The sequence below is a fragment of the Enhydra lutris genome, unplaced genomic scaffold (assembly GCF_002288905.1).
Source record: "Enhydra lutris kenyoni isolate GAN:26980312 unplaced genomic scaffold, ASM228890v2 scaffoldscaffold18, whole genome shotgun sequence".
Lineage (NCBI taxonomy): Eukaryota > Metazoa > Chordata > Mammalia > Carnivora > Mustelidae > Enhydra > Enhydra lutris.
Window position 1 is genome coordinate 22,901,658 of NW_019154102.1, and position 13,766 is coordinate 22,915,423.

Below are 13,766 nucleotides of genomic sequence, written 5' to 3' on the forward strand. Positions count from 1 at the left end.
CAGCCACAAAAGAACAAATACTGTATGATTCCACTTGTAGGAAGTACCCAGAATAGTCAGATTCATAGAGACAGAAAGGAGATTGGTGGCTGCCAGGGGCAGGGGTGAGGGAGGACTGGGGAGTCATTGTTTAATGTGTACAGTTTGGGAACATTAGGAAAGTTCTGGAGAGGGATGATGGTGATGGGCATACAACAATGTATAGACAATGAATGCCATTGAACTGTACATTTGAAAATGGTTAAAATGAGAAATTTTATGTTACATATGTTTTACCACAATTTCAAAAGAATTAAGGTAATTTTTAACTTTTTCATACAAACTTTTCATACAAACAAGCAAAAACAGGAAAAATGTCACTAGGAAGCTTGCGCTAAAAGAAATGTTAAAGAGAGTTCTCCATGCAAAAACAAAGTAATCTCAGAATGAAGCACAAAATGGTGGAAGAAATGAAAATCAACCAAAAAGGGTAAACAGTAATGAATGCTGACTCTACACAATAATAAGGATAATGTCTTATGGGCACTAAATGACACGTAAAATCAAATCCATGACAGCAATAACTTAAGAGGTAGGAGAGAATAATGAAAACAAAGTGTTCTAGGTGTCAAGGAAGTAACACTGGAGTGTCAAGGAAGTAATCAAAGTAATAATTTATATTACACTCTATGAGTCAAAGATGCATGTTGTGATCCTTAGAGTAATTCCTAATGATTAAAAAGGAACCAATGGGGGCGCCTGGGTGGCTCAGTGGGTTAATCCTCTGCACCTTTGGCTCAGGTCACGATCTCGGGGTCCTGGATCGAGCCCCGCAGAGGGCTATCTGCTCAGCGGGGAGCCTGCTTCCCCCTCTCTCTGCCTGACTCTCTGCCTACTCGTGATCTCTCGCTCTCTGTCAAATACATAAATAAAATAAATAAAGAGGCCCCTGGGTGGCTCAGTGGGTTAAAGCCTCTGCCTTCGGCTCAGGTCATGATCCCAGGGTCCTGGGATCGAGCCCCGCATCAGGCTTTCTGCTCAGTGGAAAGCCTGCTTTTCCCTCTCCCTCTGCCTGCTGCTCTGCCTAATTGTGCTCTATCTCTCTGTCAAATAAATAAATTTTTTAAATAAATAAGTAAATAAAATAAAAAGGAACCAATGAAGGGGGGGAATTCTATTATCAAGAAAAGAAAATCCATGATTTTTCAACTCAACCAAGCTCTCTTTTGAGTATAAAGTCTATATACAGAGCAGCCATTCTGAATATATAATTAATTGAAAAATTTGTTCACACAAATCCTAATTAAGACAACTACTAGAGGGGCGCCTGGGTGGCTCAGTGGGTTAAGCCGCTGCCTTCGGCTCAGGTCATGATCTCGGAGTCCTGGGATCGAGTCCCGCATCGGGCTCTCTGCTCAGCAGGGAGCCTGCTTCCTCCTGTCTCTCTGCCTGCCTCTCTGCCTGCCTCTCTGCCTGCTTGTGATCTCTGTCTGTCAAATAAATAAATAAAATCTAAAAAAAAAAAAAAAAAAAAAGACAACTACTAGAGAAGGAAATCCAAACAAACTAAATGACAGGAGAAACTTGAACCAGAAAGGCTGGCAATACTGGATGAACATATTTAACTGCAACTTGAAGACAAAAACAATATCAGATTAACAGTGATGGAACACAGCATGTAAAAATTATACAACTAATGGGGCATCTGGGTGGTACAGTCGGTTAAGCATCAAACTCTACATTTCAGCTCAGGTCATGATCTCAGGGTCTTGAGTTTGAGCCCCACATCTGGCTCTGCCCTCAGCATAGAGTCTGATTAAGACTCTTCTTCCCTCTCCCTCTGCCCATCCTCCCCACACTTGCTGTCTCTCTCTCTCTCTCAAATAGATAAATAGAATCTTAAAAAAAAAAAAAAAAACTTATACAACTAATAAAAACAAAAAAGTAAAGACAGAAAGTAGCATAAGCTGGTAGACTGCTTCATACCTAATAACTAGGAGTCAAAGCCAAGGAAATCAGGTACAGGTCTACAATCCCTAACCTAAAAATCATTGCAACAGAAATGTTTCATAATTCAGAATTTTTCAAATTTTAAAAAGTAAATACTGGGCATTTTATAACATCCCAGTGAGGTCTTAAGAAGCATTCTCTAACCTATCACATTAATATTGCTGCAGCAAAACAAAGGAATAGTTACACAAAGTTAAGTACAAAGACAATCACTATCTCAGATCAACACCTGTCAGGTTTTGTTGCCAATTGAATTTAGACAAGTTTGACAACAAATGGTTTTCTGGGCCTTTGGATTTTTAACTGTAAATGAGAGATTATAGACTAGCAAAATTCTAAGCATACCAGACTATAAAGTAAAACACTACAGTAACATTATTGACTAATATTTAGTGGTAAAAGAAAAGAGAAAGAAGAATAAAATACAGTGAATAAATACTATCTTAAAAATAGAGATGGAAAAAAGAGGGCACTAAGGATACAATACAAAGGAACCACAAGAACAAAAATACAATTTCTTTTTTTTTTTTTTTTTAAAGATTTTATTTATTTATCTGACAAAGCACGAGCGGGGTGAGGGGCTGAGGGAGAAGCAGACCCTCTGCTGAGCAGGGAGTCAGGGCTCAATCCCAGAATGGCAGGATCATGACCTGAGCCAAAAGCAGCCACTCAAACAACTGAGCCTCCCAGGGACCCTCAAAAATACAATTCCTTTTTTAATTCAAAGAAAAAACACCATGAGATATAGCTTCACAGTAGTATCTTCCTCCCTGCCCCCTGTACAAAAACAAAATAAAAATAAAATTAAGAAAAGAAAAAAAAGGCATTTCTTTTACTTAATACTAAGTTATTGTTAAGTGACTACAGTACTCTAAATTCCCAAGTTGTTTTACTTGCGGAATAAATTGCTGGTGAGCATAAAAATCACTAGGGGGCAGCAGAGTACAAAGAGTGTCCCTGAAAAAGTGGTAAAAATTTCAAAGCACTTAACAGAGTACCAATTGCTCAAAATATTTTAGTCATTCTCTAGCACAATAAAATACTCACCAACTAACCTATAAAATCTGCTTCTAAGAAATTCATTATATTACTGCATAATTTTTTAATTTTTATCTTTAAAGAATTTTACATTGCATGAGTATACAGAGAACTCCTGTATATATACAGCCTTTACTCAGAATTCACCAATCTGTAAGTTTGCTACATTTGTTTTATCATATTTCCTGTATATATGTACATGTATTTTTTGTTTTTCTGAATCATTACATCGCATACATTGTGCCCTTAAAACTGCAATGTGTATTTCTTCTCTTACCTAGAACTATAGCAGTTATCAAATTCAAGAAATTTACATTGATATAATTATAAGCTATGCCACAGTCCATATTCCAATTTTTTCAACTGTCCCAATAATGTTCTTTAGAGCAATTTCAATTTCTTTCTGGAGGGTGTCCAATCCAGGATCCTATATGAGATTCAGTTGTCGTATCTCTTCAGTTTCCTTTCATCTAAACCAGCAGTTCTCAACCTTTTTAGACACAGAACCCCTTTACATTATTAACAATTGGTACCCTACAATAGGTACCCTAAAAAACTTTTGTTTACATGGGAAGAAAAAAAAAAAAAAAATATATATATATATATATATATGTGCTGTATTAGAAATTCAAACCGAAAGTACAAAATATTAATTTATTTAAAATTAACAATCCATTACACATGTTAAAGAACATTTTTTATGCCTCCATCAGAAAGGATGAATACCCAACTTTTGTATCAACATGGACGGGACTGCAGGAGATTATTCTGAGTGAAATAAGTCAAAGAGAAAGTCGATTATCATATGGCTTCACTTACTTGTGGAGCATAAAGAATAACATGGAGGACATTGGGAGATGGAGAGGAGAAGTGCGTTGGGGGAATTGGAGGGGGAGACAAAGCATGAGAGACTGTGGACTCTGAGAAACAAACTGAGGGTTCTGAAGTGGGCGGGGGGGGCTTAGGTAAGCCTGGTGGTGGGTGTTAAGGAGGGCACGGACTGCATGGAGCACTGGGTGTGGTGCATAAACAATGAATCTTAGAACACTGAAAAAATAAAATAAAATGTTTTTTAAAAGAATATATTTTATGAGAGATAGTTATATATTCCAAAACAAATAAAAAATAGAAAAGTTTATTTTACATTCATGCAAATCTCTTTAATGTCTAGCTTAACAGGTGAGATCTGGATTCTATGATTCTGCATTTAATCCATTGCAATGTAGGGCTTTGGTTGTAGGATATGAAGAAAACCCTTGCATGTATACAGTTGGAAAAACTACAATGTATTTTAAAGGTTATACACACACACACTTACGATTTCTGTGTATATACATATACACATATATACACAAATTTATGATACAACCTCAAAACCTTGTGAGTTTCAGAACAGAATCCACTGGTCTTACACTCTGAATGAATCTTTTACCTATATATGATTTCATAACATCAGACATTGGTCATCTGAAAAATACTGATTCACTGGGTTTTGTAAGTCTTCCAAATGTTGATATATTTCACTGTATAATATCAAAAACTTACATTCATTAATATCACCACCCAGTCTCATAAGCAAAGTTTTCTAAGTACTGGCAATCTTTAGGAGGGCCACAGGCCACATCTATGAAAATATAAAGGGAGTAATAGTAAATCCCACACAAATGTGCAAATAATAAATCAGCCGTGCTACAGAACACAATAATAAAGATGCACTTAAAATCTAATCATGGTAAACAATATTACAGTATCAGTGTACTTCAGAATGGCTCAAAAAAAATTAGTGACAACTCCAAATCTCCAAATACTGGTTAAACTGTATCTCTTATGCGTTACTGGTGGGAATGTATAAAACACTACAGCCACTCAGGAAAACAGTCTGGCAGTTTCCTAAAAAACTAAACATACACTTACCATAAAATCCAACAACTGCACTCCTGGGTATTTATTCCAGAAAAATGACCACATATGTTGAAAACAAACAAACAAACAAAACCAGAAACAAAAAACAGAAAAATCTGTATGCAAATGTTCACAGAAGCTTTATCCAAAATACTCAGTAAAGGTTCTTTCTCCTCTTGACACCAAATATGTGTTGTCCTTACCAACACCAATTCTGATTCTCTGACACCAAGGGGATGTCTGACCATTCAATTCTGACACTAATTTCTGGGGTAAATGTCAGACCCCACAAGTTGAGGAAGAATGCCCCCACTTCAGACACCAGCCACACACAGGGCACCCAAGTTACTCACATTTCTGCCTGAACAACTACAAATTCAGGGGTTCCTATACCCCTCTCTGCCAGGTCAGGTTTAATAAATCACTACAACAACTCACAGAACTCAGGAAAGCACTTAGCACTACTGGATTATTAAAAAGGATATACCTCAGGAAGAGCCAAATAAAAGAGATCTGTAAAGCAAACGTGGGGAAAGGGGTGTAGGGAGCTTCCATGCCCTCTCCAGGCACATCACTTTCCCAAGCATTCTGATGTGTTCATTGACTCAAAAGCTCACCAATCCTTTCTTTAGGGAATTTAATGATTGATCAAATCACTATTGGTGGGGCGCCTGGGTGGCTCAGTGGGTTAAGCCGCTGCCTTCAGCTCAGGTCATGATCTCAGGGTCCTGGGATCGAGTCCCGCATCGGGCTCTCTGCTCAGTGGGGAGCCTGCTTCCCTCTCTCTCTCTCTCTCTCTCTCTCTCTGCCTGCCTGTCTACTTGTGATCTCTCTCTGTCAAATAAATAAATAAAATCTTAAAAAAAAAAAAATCACTATTGGTGATTGGACTCCATCTCCAGCCTCTTTCCCCTCCCCAGGGGTTGGGGGATGGGACTAAAAGCTCTAACCCTCTAACAAAGGATATGTCTCTCTGGTGACCAACCACCATCCTAAAGCTATCTAAGGGCCCACCAAGGGTCACTTAGTTAGCATAAATTGAGGTATGGTTGAAAGAGGTTAGGAATAACAAAAGATGCTCCTATCACTCAAGAAATTCCAAGAGTTGGGGCGCCTGGGTGAAGCCTCTGCCTTCGGCTCAGGTCATGATCTCAGGGTCCTGGGATGAAGCCCCATGTCACATCGGGCTCTCTGCTCAGCAGAGAGCCTGCTTCCCCCCTCTCTCTCTGCCTGCCTCTCAGCCTACTTGTGATCTCTGTCTGTCAAATAAATAAAATCTTTAAAAAAAAAAAAAGAAAGAAAAGAAAAAAGAAAAAGAAATTCCAAGAGTCTTAGGAGCTCTGAGCCAGGAACTAGAGACAAAGAACTTTAATATATATTTCGTATTGAACCACATATATTTCATATTGTAGCACAGCTAAGAAACTGGAAACCGCCTAGATGTCCTTCCAACAGTGAGTGGCTAAACTGTGACACTGTATCATGGAATACTACTCAGCAACAAAAAGGAATAAATTATTAATACACGGAACTACATGGATGAATCTCCAGAGAATTACACTGAGTGAAAAGAGAGTCTGATCCCAAAAGGTAATGAACACATACTGTATGATTACATTTATGTAACAATTTTGAAACAACAAACCTTCAGAAATGGAGAGAGATTAGTGGTTACTAGGAGTAGGCTGGGGCAGCAGGGAGGTGCCTGTAATAATAAAATGGTAATTCAAGGGAACCTTACGGTGATGAAACTGTTCAATATACTGACTGTGGTGCTAAATATACCAACTTACATGAGATAAAACTGCATAAAACTTAATACATATACACAGATGACCTCATGGTAGACATAGAAGCCTGACTAATAATGGTGAATTGTATTGTGTCGACATCTTAGTCGTAGTATTGTACTACTGTTTTACAGAATGTTACTACTGGCAGGAAACTGGGTAAAGAGTACATAGGATCTTTCTGTTATTTCTTACAATAATGTGAACCTACAGTGATCTTAACAGAAATATCAATTTTTAAAAAATCAATACTATATACCTAAAGAAAATTCTGAATACTGTTTTTGTCATTTTGGTGTAAGAAAGGTCCTTTTAAGCAAGACATAACACTCAGAAGCCACAAAGGGAAAAGACTGTTAGATTTTACTACAAGAGTATGTTAAAGTTCTGTATAAAAGTCAAAAAACAAAATGAAGAAATGTATTTATAAAACATATAATAAAAGGTTAATATACATCATATATAAAGATTCCTACAAATCAGTAAATAAAAGCAAACAACCCAGTAGAAAAACCTGGAAAAGGTTTATGAGGTTTCAACTGATAGTAGAAGAAATAAAACTAGTCAATATACATAAGAAAGATGCCCAACTTCTTTGATCATTAAAATTGTGAATAAGAACAAAAATCGGATACTGTATAATAGTGCTGACCAGCACCAATAAATGTTAGTTAGCTTCCTATCCCTCTTGCCCTCAGGCTTTGCCAGGAAGGAAGCTCAGTATTTTGGATGCTGCATAGGAGCATGAGCAAGTCCCAGCAGTTGGAACACAGCAGGGACTCAATTAAGTATTTAGTTTCACTCCTCAAAAGGAGTGGCTCCTCAAAAGTCAGGGGCAAAAATGGCAGGGTAAGAAACTCCGAAAGTCCATCCCTCCACAAGAGTAATGAATAAGCTGATAAGAATGGTCAGAATAAGGGACCTGGGTGGCTCAGTCAGTTAAGCATCTGCCTTCAGCTCAGGTCATGAGCCCAGGGTCCTGGGATGAGCCCTATGTCAGGCTCTCTGCTCAGCGGGGGACCTGCTTCTCCCTCTCCTTCTGCCTGCTGCTCCCCCTGTTTGTATGCGTGCTCTCTCTCTGTTAAACAAATAACTACATAAAATCTTAGGGGAAAAAAAAAACAAAGGAGGAAAGAAAGAAAGTAAAAAAAAAGAATGGTCAGAATCAACTCTCTCAGAATTCCTGATACTAATCAAAGGCTTGCTGGGACCAAGAATGATTAATCAATTAAAAAAAAAGCTAAAAATATCTCCATCAAATGATAAGTTGACCACTAAATAAAGCAACAGACGCTTCAGTGGCCACACTCAACAAATAATACAGACTTAGACTTAACAAAGTTCTGAAAATACAAACAAACAAGTACAACAAGCAGCAAAAACAAACCCTGGAAAGGGTTATCACATGATGATATTCAAACTGTCTGGTTTTCAACAAAAAATTATGAGGCATGCAAAGAAACAATAAAGTATGTACCATGTGCAGGAAAAAAGTAAATAATAAAAACTGTCCCTAAAGAAACTAAGACTGTGGATTTACTAGCCAAAGACTTCAATCAACTATTTTAAATATGCTCAAAGAGCTAAAAGAAACCACAAAGACCTAAAGGAACTATGAGACTAATGTCTCACCAAATAGAGGATCTCAAAAAAGAGATAAAAACTACAAAAAAAAAAAAAAAAAAAAAAAAAGGAATTCTGGAGTTGAAAAGTGCAATAATTGAAATAAAAAATTTACTAGATGGGTTTAATAGCAAATTTAATTAGATAAATAATCAACTACTTGATGACAGATCAACTGAAATTATCCAGTCTGAGGCACAGAAAGAAAAAACATTTTGAGGAGCAGAAAGAAAAAAGAAAAATGAAACAGCTAAGACATTTATACCAACATACACACTATGAAAGTCCCAGAAAGAAAGGAGAGACAAAAAGGAACAGAAAGACTGTTTGAAGAAATAATGTACAAAAATTCCCAAAACTTGATGAAAGACATGAAAATATGCATTCAAAAAAAATCAACAAACTCCAAATAGGGTACACTTAAAAGAGATCCAGATTAAAGCACATTATAATAAAACTATCAAAAGAATCTTGAAAGTAGCAAGAAACATGATTTGTCATGTACTGGGAAGTCTCAGTAAGATTAACAGCCAATTTCTCATCAGAAACCATAGAGGCCAGAAGGTAGTGAGATGACATATTCAAAGTATTAAAAGAGAAAAATGTTAACCAAGAATTAGTTATCTGGCAAAATTATCCTTCAAAACTGAGCAGAAATTAAGACATTCTTGGCAAAATAAAAACTGAAAGAGTCCATCACTTGTAAAACTGCCCTACAAAAAAAGAATTCAAAAGAATACTTCAGACTCAAATAAAAAAAAAAAAAAAGATAGTAACTCAAATGCACATGAGAAAATAAAGAAAATCAGTAAAGATTAACTACATGGGTAAATATAAAAGTCAGTATTAATGTACGTTGGGTTTGTAAGTTGTCTTTTTTCCTATCTGATTTAAAAAACAACTGTAAAAAAATTAATCTGTTTTGGTGGGCACATAATATATTAAGACATAACTATGACAATATAAAGGCAGGAGGAAATTATGTAGGATAAAAGTTTTTATATACTATTGAATTCAAGTTGGTAGAACACCATAATTTAAGATATTAACTGTAATCCTCAAGAGCGACCACTAAGAAAATAAGTGTAAAATAATAGTAAAAGAAAAGAGAACGGAATCAAGGTATTAAAACTAGAAAACACCTATCTAATACAGAAGAATAATACAGATTGAGGAACAGAAAAAAATGTAAGACATATGAAACAAACAGCAAAATGGCAAAAGTGAATCCTTCCTTATCAATAATGACAATAATTAAAAATGGACTTCTCTTTCAAACTAAAAGGCAGAGACTGATGAAATGGATTTAAAATGAAACAGGGGCAGGGGCGCCTGGGTGGCTCAGTGGGTTAAAGCCTCTGCCTTCGGCTCAGGGCATGATCCCAGGGTCCTGGGATCGAGCCCCACATCGGGCTCTCTGCTCAGCGGAGATCCTGCTTCCTCTTCTTTCTGCCTGCCTTTCTGCCTACTTGTGATCTCTGTCTGTGAAATGAAGAAAATCTTAAAAAAATAATAAAAAATAAAAAATAAATAAAATAAAATGAAACAGGGGCACCTGGGTCACTCAGTCAGCAAGCAACCAGCTCGAGGTTTCAGCTAAGGTCATAATCTCAGATTTATGGAGCCCTAGGTCAGGCTCCATGCTCAGTGGGGAGTCTGCTTCTCTCTCTCTGTCTTTCCCTCTGACCCTACCCCCGCTCACACTCACTCTCTCCCAAAGAAATAAATAAATCTTTAAAAAATAATAAAATAAGGGACGCCTGGGTGGCTCAGTTGGTTGGACGACTGCCTTCAGCTCAGGTCATGATCCCGGAGTTCTGGGATCGAGTCCCGCATCGGGCTCCCAGCTCCATGGGGAGTCTGCTTCTCCCTCTGACCTTCTCGCTCATGCTCTCTCTCACTGTCTCTCTCTCAAATAAATAAATAAAATCTTTAAAAAAAAAAATAAATAAAAAATAAAAAAAATAAAAAATAAAAAATAATAAAATAAAATAAAACAAAACAGAAAAAACATGATCCAACAGAGACTCATTTTAGATCCAGAGAAACAAATAAGTTGAAATCTAAAGGATAGAAAAAGATATTCCATGCACACAGTAACCAAAAGATTAACAGGACAAACCAGAAGAAGCTAAATTTAGACAAAATAAACCTGAAGATAAAAATAGTTGCAAAAGAAAGAAAAAGACATTAATGATAAAACAGCCAATCCATCAAGATGATATGATAATTATGAGATAAACAGTATAACAGTAGTATTGTCATCTCTACTTCAGAGGTTTAAAAAACTAGTACTCAAACACTAGTCTGCAGACTGCTTTCTCTACAATAAGGTACTATCTACAACAGAAACAGAATCAACTCTTCAGTGTGTTAATAGGAATTAACATATTAATAATGAAAAACACTGTCATTTTGATATTAATAAAGAATCTCTCATTGATCTTTAGCCTGTTCATGCCAGTCATCTTTTCAACTCAGGAAAGGGATATACTAATTGCACTAATCAACACATTCAAGCCAAAAACTGTAAATCATGACTAAGATTCACCTTTAGTCATCTCACCTTCCTTCTGAACACATCACACCTTTGAGTTAACAGCTAGCATACTCAAGCAATGTTTTTCCCAAAATGCCAATTTTCAGAGGAAAATTAAGATCACCAGCAAACTCAAAGTTTATTTTCTTTAGGTTTGTGAGGTTTCTAAAAAGTTGAAGTTCAAAACGTAATATAAAAAACAGATTAGTGAGAAAATCAGAATACAAAATCCATGACACCTATTCAAATACTAACACAATAAATATATACAGTGTCTATGTCCATAGTATAATATAAACATTACAGTATTTATAGTAATAATATTCAGGGGTGTCTGGCAGGCTCAGTCAGTAGAGCATAGGACTCTTGATCTCAGGACTGTAAATTCAAGCCCCACGCTGGGTGTAGAGATTACTAAAACAGTAAAATCTTTAAAAAATAGTAACAATAATAATACTTATTAAGTGTTTACTACTTATAAGGGACTATTCTAAACATTATTTATGTATTACCTTACTTAACCTGAAACCATCCCACGATATAGGGTAATAGTATTACTTTCATTTTACATAAAAAGAAACTGAGCCACAGATGTTTGCCAAGTCACAGAGCTGTGATTAAGGTGTAAGTACACTGACACAGAATCCCACACTCATCTATTTCTCTATCTGTCCATAAAAATGTCTGTGTATGTATGTATGTGTATATATAAATATATACATATAATGTACATATTATAGCTTGCTGCCCCTACATACAATAACATATTATATAACATTATAAATACACATTATATATATATACACACAAAACTTTATTGCATATTTACATATGTGTATTTTTCAACTACATAGAAAAAAAATTTGTTAAAAATATAAAGCAGGGGCACCTGGGTGGCTCAGTGGGTTAAAGCCTCTGCCTTTGGCTCCGGTCATCATCCCAGGGTCCTGGGATCGAGCCCCGCATCGGGCTCTCTGCTCAGCGGGGAGCCTGCTTCCCACCCCCACCCCCGCCTGCCTCTCTGCCTACCTGTGATCTCTGTCTATCAAATAAATAAATAAAAATCTTTAAAAATAAATAAATAAAATAAAAATGTAAAGCACATTGGGGTGCTTGCGTGGCTCAGCTCTTGATTTTGGCAGGGTCATGGGATCAAGCCCCTCATCAGGATCCACGCTCAGTAAGGAGTCTGCTTAAAATTCTCTTTCCATCTGCCTCTGCCCCTCCCCCTCAAATAAATATATAAATCTTTTAAAAAAATGTAAAACACACACTGCCAACAGGTCAATACAAGAGTCCCATATTGCGTTCTTAAACCTAACACCAGCTTCACCCTATGTTCAGATGCTTGCTCATGGTTTTGCTGAAGTTAATTCATGTTGAGTTTCTGTCACTCACAACCAGAGTCTCAACCAATATAAACATGTACTATTTTCATAATCAGAAAAAAGGTAAAAAATATTTCTATACGATTTCTTTTTTTAAATAGTCTATATGTAATATGTTGTATTATTAAAATATAAACTCCAAGAGAAACATAATGAGCAGCTTAAAAAGCAACAAAAACATGCCCGCAATATGCTGAATTTTCAAGATTCCCAAACGCCTCTACCACAATATAATCAAAACAAGGTGAAAAATAATTTCTTTCACTAGAGTACAACAAGATTAAAAGAACAAGCTCTTCCACCACTTTACAAAATAACCTGATTATACAGGGGTTTTCTACAGCATTTACTGTTGTTATTCTCTATTTTTTTTTTTCGGTGTATCTTCAGAACAGCATATGCAAGATGACGCTGCTTTTAGGAAACCTGAAGGATTCAGCACGGTAAAATATTGTATTTTAACCTTAAGGAGCAGCTATATACTCTTAGTTGGCAAACTGACAAAAAGTTTCTGTCAGCACATCCATAGCAGATTAAGTAACAGGAGATGGAGTAAAACCTAAGTCTGTTTTTCACTTTAAACTACTTTAGGCTATCTGACACCAAATTTCATTGAGTTGATGGAAGCATTTGATGTATGTGTTTTATTTAAAAAAGAGAAACTCAAAGAAAGAAAGAAGGAAGGAAGGAAGAAACTGGCCCTCAGCTCTCAGAACTCCTTTGACAATGACATTTCCTCCCCTATGTAACTGCTGAAATCACCAAAAATCGGAGGTTGCTACTAAGCATTAAACAGGACAAGAATCTGAGGCATTACCACTTTTTCAATTTAAAAAAAAAAAAAAAGGCCTCCAGTCAAATTACTGTCAGTCAGGTCTTCAAGGACTTTAGCTTTTTTTTTTTACAGAAATCAAATTCCTGACTCAATTACCGCTCCTAGCCCTTCTATAATTACTGGCAGATTAATCTTTTTATCAGGAAGTTCTTACCCACTATTCTTCTGTCCCTTGAAAGAAGTCCCAAATCTTGATTCTATACTGAGGATTCTAAATAAAATCTAAACACCTGAGCCTAACAGTCTAGTACTTTCACAATATTACCTGAACATTCCCATCCACAGTTTCTTCAGAAGACTTCTCTCCATCAGGTTTCCTCCTCTCCAAGCAAGCTGAACTTCTTTTCCTATAAACAGCCTGATTGCCAGGATGGGCTGCATTTGGCTACCGTAACAAATAACCCCAAAATATCAGTGACTTGAAACAACAAAAATTCACTTCTTGCTGATGGCATATGTCCACTGGGGGTCAACAGGAGGCTGAACTCCACAACGTCCTCACTCTAAAAGCAGCCAACATCTAGAGCAGTTGTCAGCAAAATTCTTCTATAAGTAGCCACAGAAAATATTTTCAGCTTTGTGAGACATATGATCTCTGTCACAACTATTCAACTTAGGTGTTATAGTGCAAAAGCAGCAACAGACAATACATAAAGAAATAA

The 13,766-nt window shown here is 36.5% G+C and overlaps 1 protein-coding gene across 6 annotated transcripts in view; it reads right to left on the bottom strand.

Annotated features, from left to right (window-relative positions):
* The window catches only part of LOC111148016 (exocyst complex component 6B), a 622,509-nt gene that overhangs the window by 557,513 nt on the left and 51,230 nt on the right, over positions 1-13,766 (bottom strand). The gene's annotated exons all lie outside the window — the stretch shown is intronic.